This window comes from Lipotes vexillifer, unplaced genomic scaffold (genome assembly GCF_000442215.2).
Source record: "Lipotes vexillifer unplaced genomic scaffold, Lipotes_vexillifer_v1.1 scaffold382, whole genome shotgun sequence".
NCBI lineage: Eukaryota > Metazoa > Chordata > Mammalia > Artiodactyla > Lipotidae > Lipotes > Lipotes vexillifer.
This window is the reverse complement of record NW_006780611.1, coordinates 1,685,881-1,694,528: the sequence shown is the minus strand read 5'-3', so window position 1 is coordinate 1,694,528 and position 8,648 is coordinate 1,685,881.

The following is an 8,648-nucleotide window of genomic DNA, read 5'->3' as shown; positions in this document are numbered from 1 at the left end:
GCGTGCCACAAAAAAAAAAAAAAAAAAATGTAGCTGGATCTTGGATGATTAATTCCAAAATTTAAAAAATAATAATCAGGCGATGAAATGCATTGTCTGCTCGTAAAACTCATCTGGTATCTGAGGATGGTGGGTTTACAGTTGCAGGGTCCGGTGCAGGGTCCGGTCTGGCCCTGGAGATGGCCTCACCTGTCCGGTTGAGCCTGAGGCCATCCCAGAGGACCTGTTCCTAGAGAAGACTGCCTGGTGGCCCCTGTGGGTGAGGAGTTGTGACCCTCTGTGGTGGACCCAGCTCTGTGGGGACCTTGCAGTTTCTAGGGGTTCTCCCCCACCTGTCCCATCAATACGTCCTGGGGACCCCCTGTTAGACCATCATTCCCAGCCATAGACCACAGTGAGGGCCAAGGAGGTATAGCTTTCCAACCAACAGGGGGTTGATAAGGTAGAGCTCCCCAGACCCCAGCCCAGAAACCCCCATTTCCCAGCTCTGCTGGGCCGGGGCTCTGCATGCGCGGCAGCCCTCTGGGCGACATCCACGCAGGGGCCCGGGGCCTGAGACCGTCGGAAGAGATGGGGCCCGATGTGCTGGTTTACCGTAAATTAAGGTGTTAGGAAAGCAGCCAGAAAACAGCATGATGGGGAGACCACGGGAAGAGGAGGGACAGGTGCAAGGAGGGGGTCCGGGGGGGGGGGCCTGGGTCTTCCGGCCCCTCCCCCACTGTTGACCTCGGTCCACCTGGGAGGTCTGCAGATCAGAAAAGAGCTTTGGTGTCGCTGTGGGATGTCCCCAAGTGGCTAATTGTGCCCTGCTTGCTGATCTCAGGAAATGCACGCTGAAGAACGGAAGGCCGAAGAGGCCCGCGGACGTGGAGGGGAGGTGCCGGCTGGGGGCTCATGTCCTAACCTGGGGCGGGGGGCGGCGGGACGCCCTGCACTGACTTCTGCTGTCGGTGCAGCTCTTCTGTAAACTTGAAATTATTTCAAAGTCAACAATAAACTCTACCTGGCAGGCACACCTGGTGCTGGGCAGGGGTGGGTGTGTGGCATCCTCTTGGTTGGGTAGCAGCCCCACGACTTGACTCCCAGGGTTGGGGTTCTCGGGGGGCAGGGCGGAAGCCCCTCGACTCTTCCAACGCCCCCTCTCTGACTGAGACCTTCCCTCCTGGGGTTCAGTCTGCAGCCGCCATCTCCTCCGCCTGGCCCTCCTGCCTGTTATGTACCCCCCTCCCCACAAAGCCGCACACTGGGGCCCTGACCCCCAGGGTGACAATTAAGGTGAAACGGGGTCGTGGGGTAGGGCTCTGGTCCTATAGGGTGGTGTCCGTATAAGAGAGACCAGAGCTCCCTCTTTGCCAGGAAAAGGCACAGCGAGAAGCCTGCCGTCTGCAAGCCTGGAGGACCGTCCTCCCCAGACACCAGCCCTGCCGACACCTTGATTTGGGACTTCTGGCCTCCAGGACTGAGAAATAGGTGTCTGAGCTTGAAGCCGCCTGTGCTGTTTGGTACGGTGGCCTGAGCTGATCAAGGGACAGAAGCCATGAGCTGCAGATTCCTTCCTGGCCTCACTCTGCACCAGGACGCCCCACCCTGCAGACACACATGAGCTGCCTCTGGGGCTGAGGATCCCCCGAAGGTGTCTACAGAATCGTGGGTGTGAGCTCACAGCATCTATCATGTTCCCAGGCCTCCCCGCCCAAAGGGGTGAGACCAGGCCCCCCGCGCCTCCTGGTGACTTCCTACTGCCCCACTCAGCCAGGACAGCTGGACGCCCCCCAGACCAGCTGCCAGGGGGCCCGCCCCCTGAACCCCAAACCCAGTGTCACCTCCCCCCAGACCTGCTCTGCCCTCTGCAGCCCCACTTCCGTGAATGACGCCCGTCCACCCAGGAGCCCAGGCCTGACGCTGTGAGTCAGCCTGGATTTCCCAGCTGGACGAGTCGTGTGTGTCTGCCTTTCCCGAAATAGTTCTCAGGGACGGGCAGGTTCCTGCCTTCTCTCCTCTCTCCTGGATTCACGGGGGTCCCAGGCACTGTGGTCGGGTGAGAAATTTGCAAAGTCACAGGGAAGCATAGCCAGGCAATGGGGGTAGCCCAGGATCTGGGTGGGGGGTTGGGCTTTGGGGAAGGGCTGGACCAGTTGGCCCACAGGTTGGGGGAAGGTGTTTGTCCGGAAGGACCCCCTCCCGGGGGGGCAGAAGTCCAGCTGCAGAGGAAGGGGCTGAGCCAGCAGGAGGGCAGCCTGGGGCAGGGCAGCCCCTCTGCCCACATGTGTGGAGGGCGCAGCGGATACCCTGGAGGGACGAGCAGTTCCTTTACCAGGAGTCACACATTTGTCCCTAAACAGCAGCTCTCGCCACAAATTCCAGGCTTGCGCTTCCCCCAGCAGACGCACGGCCTGGGGTGTGGAGGCCTCAGTCGAACCCATGGGCGCTCACCCATCAGGGTTAGTTCCTGCAGGAGGGAGCGGCCAGCTGGTCACGTGATCCGACCTCTAGTTCTGGGGGAGCTGTAGAGCCGGGGAAGCCCATCAGGTCAGCGACCCCTGCCCCCAGGACCCCTGGCCCCACGCGGGGCAGCCTCGTCAGCGTCCAGCCAGTGCCCCTTCCTGTTGGAGGCTCTCGGGCAGGGCTGTGCCTTCGACCCCTGGCCCCTGAAGCCCGGCCGGACTCTGCAGGAGCGGGGATTTCAGGAGGCCTCCAGCCCCAGGAGGCAGGGCTGGGCAGCTGGACGCTTGAGCCCAGAAGGGACGGAGGAGCCTGCTAGCCAGTGCTGAGTAAGCTCTGCTGGGCTTGGGGCTTCTGTCCGACTGTGGGGCCGGCAGGAGGAGGGTGGCGCTGGTGGCAGTGTCCGGCCGTCCAGCTTGGTTAACTGTGGCCAGGAGCCGGTCTCAGCTAATTATTTACAAGGACAGGAGACGCACTCTCGGAAGAAAAGCGCCAGATAAGGATTTTCCGTAATTGCACGTTGGCCGCCGGCCTGGCCTCCCCTACAGACCTGAAGGTGAGCTGCTTAGAGAGAACTCTCCAGGCGCCGGCAGGAGAGCAGAGGGTTCCCATGCGGAGTGTGCCTCCAGGAGGGGGATCCGTCTTCTCTGTCACCCACCTCTGAGATCCATTTCACAACCTGCGTGTCCGGTGTAAATTAGCTATGCTTAGTAGATTCCCAGCTCCAGAGGGCGCCTGACCTGCAGCACGGAGGTGATGGGAGCGGGCAAACGGAGGCTGAGGAGGGTTGCCAGCAGGCCTGGGGGCAGGTGACCCCGAGGCTCAGGCTGGGTCCGGGGAAGCCACAGGCCAGCCCCACCGGGCACAGTGAGGCACAGGCTGCAAGATGCTCGAGGCCTCCCCCGTCTCGGGGGCAGGGGCCTCCCACAGGCTCCCCTCCTGTAACGTGGGTCCAGGTATGCAGGCGGCCCCAGGAGCCGGGAGCTGGTGGGCGTGGGGTCTCTGGGCTCAGACACAGATGAGGGGACACATCTGGGGCCACTGAGGCAGATGGGGACCTCCCACCCTGTCCTCAGAGCGCAGGTGCACACCCCCGTCGGGGTCGTGCTGGTCCCCTCCCTGGCCCTTGCCAGCTCAGGTGGGGTCTGTGAAACGGCGCAGGCCACTGCTGGGCGGTCAGGTGGGATGCAATGCTTCCTGCAGGGGGCGCCGCTTCTGGAGTTGGTCTGAGGATGGAGTGGCGAGCGTCCTTCTTTTTATTTTATTTTATTTTATTTTTGCGGTACGCGGGCCTCTCACTGTTGCGGCCTCTCCCGTTGCGGAGCACAGTCTCTGGACGCGCAGGCTCAGCGGCCATGGCTCACGGGTCCAGCCGCTCCGTGGCATGTGGGATCTTCCCGGACCGGGGCACGGACCCGAGTTCCCTGCATCGGCAGGCGGACTCTCAACCAGTGCGCCACCAGGGAAGCCCTGCGAGCATCCTTCTTAGGACAGCAGGTGGGCGCCCTGCCAACACCCGTGACCACTGCCTGTCCGAGCTGCACAGGCACCTGAGCCAAGGGGTCAGGCAGAGGCAGCAGCTGTTCAAAGGCCCTGTGGCAGAGACTGGGCACTCGGGAACAGAGGCCTGAGTGTCAGGGGTGGGGACACTGGGCGGGAAGTGCCGGGAGGGGCGGGCAACAGGTGACTTATCCTCCCCCACGATGTTAGCGTGCAGGGAGCTAACTGGGGGCTCCTGACACCATCCTGGCAGGGGGGTCGTGCTGGGCCTGGGAGGAAGCCAGGTGAAAGAGCTAGGCAGCATTTAGGAGAAATGGCAGAGGTCCTGGTGGGCTGGCGGGGGGTGGGGGTTGGAGGATCTCGAGTGGACCCTGGTTTTCTGCATCCTGAGCTGGGCCAGGCTTCCAGCGGGAGGCCAGGGCTTCACTTGTTATCCCGGAGCCCTGGGTGGTCAGGGTCGGGGTGTGTGTGGGGTGCTGAGCTGCAGTTCCCTGGGATTTGCAGACAGGATGGAACGTACAGCCGTCTCTGTGGACGAGATCGACCTCACGAGGCAGCCTCATTCCAGACACAGACACAGTGGGGAGGGGCCCGCAGGGTCTCTGAAGACCTGCTGCCCTGATTGCTCTTCATGACACCCTGTGGGTGGGCTCCGTGTCCCCGACTTCCCGGTCCAGGACACCTGGTGAGACGTCCAGCCCCCGAGCAGGCCCTCTGTCCCAAGCCCCCGTGTCACCCTTGCTGGGAGGCAGCCTCGCCCCAGGGTCCTATTGGCAGTCCCTCCCTTGGTCATTTCTCTCTGAAAGGGACGCCTGCATGTGGGTTCTGTGATCCCCACGGGTCCCAGAGACTCCAGGTGACCAGTCCGCCCTCTCAAGGCGTGGGGAGCTCTGGGCAGGTTTCCCAAGGTGGGGAGGCACTGGCGTGTGAGGAGGGGTTTGCCCCTGGGCAGGAAGGGGACAGAGTCCTAGGTGGGTGGGATGTTGTGATTAAAGTGCACTGAAACCAGGAAACCACAGGATGCGCTACCCCAGGGAGTGACATGGGAGCTGAGGACAGAGGACAGGTGCAGCCCGGATCTTGTGGTCAGCAGCTCAGAACTGACAGCGGGGGAAGCTAGGGTCTGTGACAAGGTTTGTAACAGAGATGGGGTGGGAAAGCTCCGACGTTTCAGAGACGTGGTCTGGCTGCAGGGGGACAGGCTGGAAGGGGCTAGACGGGGCAGGGAGGCCAGAGGGGGCTGGCGAGGGCCAGAGGCTAGCGTCAGGGCTGCCACGACGGGGCTGGGGAGGTCTGCAGACCGTGGTGCTGTTCTATCAGAACTTTGCTTTAATTTTCAAAAGTAGACTTCATTTTTCACACCTGTTTTAGATTTGCAGAAAAACTGTTAGGGCAGTTCGGAGAGTTCCCATTCCCCCCACCCCCCAGGGTCTCATCCACCTTAGTGTATTTGTTACAACAAATCAAGCAGTATCGATATATTAGCTATATAATTATGAGGTGAAGCCCATGCATTACTCAAAATGCCTTAGCTTTTAGCTAAATTCCTCGGGTTTTATCCAATGCCCTTTTTTCTGCCCAGGGCCCTGTCCAGGACCCCACGTGACGTGTAGTCATCCGGTCTCCTTGGGCTTCTCCTCTGGCTGTGACAGTCTCTCCAACTTTCCTTGCCTCTGTGACCTTGACCGTCTGGGAGGCGGGGCAGGTGCTTTGCAGAAGTCCCCTCTATTGGAACTTGTCTGCTATTTCCCTTGTTGCCGTTACGGTTATTTTGGAAGGAGACGTACCAAGGGTACGTGCTGTCACCATGATGGATCACTGTGATGCCGGCCTCGTCACCTGGCTGAGGTGTGCTGTCAGGCTCTCTGCTGTTTGGTCCTGTTTCCCCCCCTCCCTCTGCCCTCCTTGGATGGAAGCTGCAGTCCAGGGGTGGGGGTCATGCCCCAGCTTCTAGGGGCAGAGGGTCTACAAACACTATTTGTGATGGTTTTGCACAGATTTGTCTCTTTTCTCCTTTTTATATGTCTCTTCAATCATAAATTTGTATCACTATGAATTCATGGAGATTTATTTCAGACTTTGGGTGTAGTCCTAGACCACGGCTTCATGATGCCCAAATGGTTCCAGCTTTGACCTTGGGAGCTCTCGCAGGTGCCCTGTGTCCCCTGACCTGTTCTCACCATGTGGCCCCTCCCTCCCTCCCTCCCTTTCTTCCTTCCTCCCTCCCTTCTCTCCTCCTTTAAGGAGTGTCCCCTTTGTTTCTCCTTCACCCTCACTCCTTCTGAGATCTCATGAACTACTGGCCGGGTGGCTTCCCTTGGCCCCTTTTCCATGGAAGCCCCGAAACCCTCAGTTTTTACCTCCCTGTCCTGTGAGGCTTGCTGAAGTGACACTTAGCTTCCCAGTTGTCCCAGCTGTTGAATTCTGTTTTTCCAGTCTCTCCTCTGGGCGGGCACATAGCTTGGGAAACAGTCCATGCCTTGAGGGGAACTTGTGTGTAGAATTTTGGGCTCGCTTCCCTCCCAGCTCTTGCTTCTGGGATTTTTGGAGCCTCAGGTCCTGGCATCTCGACAGCCCCGAATTCCCACTTTCTCTTCCCAGCCCAGGGAGACCCGTTTACGGTCTGCTTTCTGCTCCACATGCTGGCACGCCAGCTGCCCCGAGGAGGGAGATCGGGGACAAATTCAGGGCCACCCAACGTGTGTCCCTTTTTGGGGGGACTCTTATCTCCTCAAATTCTGGCTGCCTTGTTCGCTCTTTGATGTCTTTTAACAGCTTTTTTTTTCGTTTTTTATCTTCATCGAGCTGTTACAGTTGCCCTGGGTGGGAGGGTCAGTCTAACAGAAGCTATTTCAATACAGCTCGGTGTGCGAGTCAGGCTTCTAGCTTTTTATGTCTCTTGTTTACCGCATCTCCAGAGTCTAGAACAGTACCTGGTAAAGAGTAGAAGGCTGGTCACCTTTAGTGTTTGTTTCGTGTTTAGTGTTCGGTGAGTGGATCGGTGAACAAAGAGAGCCCTCGACAGGTGACAATAGTTGAAGCAGAGGACACCGAATGTGCAGGCGACGGTTCTGCTGAGTGCGAGGATGTGAAGGCCCTGACACACCCGAGGGAGATGTCCGCAGGTAACTAAAGACATTTCCTGGAGCTTGAGAGAGAGGCTGGAAGAGGCAGCACCGGAAATGCCAGCATCCCCCTACCTGTGTGGACTCCAGACAGAAGACCTCTCTCAGGTAGATCTGAGCAATGTCATGCCCAGAGAGGGTGGGTAGTGCCGGATGTGGAGGAATCATACTTTAGCGGGGGGACAGGGCGGGTGGGGGGGTACCTTCCCGAGGTCCTCCAGCACTTCCACGAGGTCCCCTCTTGTCTCTCCCCTTCTCTGAAGGCCTATGCGAGGCCACCTCTCTTTTCAGCCAGAATGACACCACAGTTTGGCTCTGTTATTCACTTCTTGCAAACGTTCCTCTAGGAAGGTATTCTCATGGAAACAAATTCTGGTTTGGGAGATGCGTTTCTCCAGATGATGCCTCAGAGCCTGCGTGTCTCCTATGCAGGGATGGGGTTCCTCCCATTCAGTGCATCTGCTCTTCAGCTGGGGTTGTAGCTGGCAGGAACCATCATCTGCAGACCCTACTCCCATCCCCGTGCATCAGAATCACCGGGGGCGCTTATGAAAAATGGAATCACCTCGTCTGCAACCCAGACTCAGGACCAGAACCTCAGCATTAGGAATGGGGAGGGGCACATCGTGAGCACTGTGTTCTAAAATCTTCCCAGGAGATTCTGGGGCTCAGCTCTGTTGGCTGATGAAGTTGGTGTATTCTGAGAACTGACCATCATGTTGTTGTGTTTGTTTATTTTATCCCTTTAAGTTATGTATTGTACCTGTTTAATTCTATTTTACCTAATATCCGTTTATCTATTTTATCTATCATTTATCTCTCATTCTTTCTATTAATTACCTCTTTTAATAGAGTTCCTGTCTGAGTACCTGGCCCTGGTCTTCGAGCTCCAGTGCCCCTGGGGCCACTGGGACAGGGACAGACAGGGCAGCCGAGAGTGTCAGAGGAGGGGGGCAGCGGCCTTGAGAAGGTTGCGGGGGGGGGTTCCGGTGGCTTGGTGGTTCTGTGTTCCGGAAGCTCACCTACACCAGGGTCGCAAGCCTTGACAAAGGGACGCTTTGCACTGAAGGGAAGCCCTCTTTATAAGGAGAGTGTGACCTCTCTAAGCTGAGCTGAGATGCTCGGACACCCCTCTGCCATCTGGGGAGAGATTTGGTCCATCACTTTCCTCTGGCTGTCGTAACAAAGCACCCAAATCCAGGAGGCTTAAGCAGCAGAAACCTCACAGTTTGGAAGTCAGAAGTCAGAGGTCAGGGTGTTGGCAGGGCTGGTTTCTTCTGAGCCTGTGCGGGAAAGATCTGTCCCAGGACTCTGTCTGCTTCTGGGGGTTTGCTGCCATCTCTGGTGTCCTTGGCTTGTAGACGCAGCTCCCGATCTCTGCCTGCATCTTCACAGCCCTTCTCTGTGTGCCTGTCTCTGTGCCCACATTCCCCCTTTGTATGAGGACACCAGTCATATTGGATGAGGGGTCCACCCTGTCCCTGTGTGACCTCATCTTAACTAAACTGACTGCATCTTCAATGACCCTATTTCCAAATAAGGTCACATTCTTAGGTCAAGGGGGTTAGACCTTGAACATAT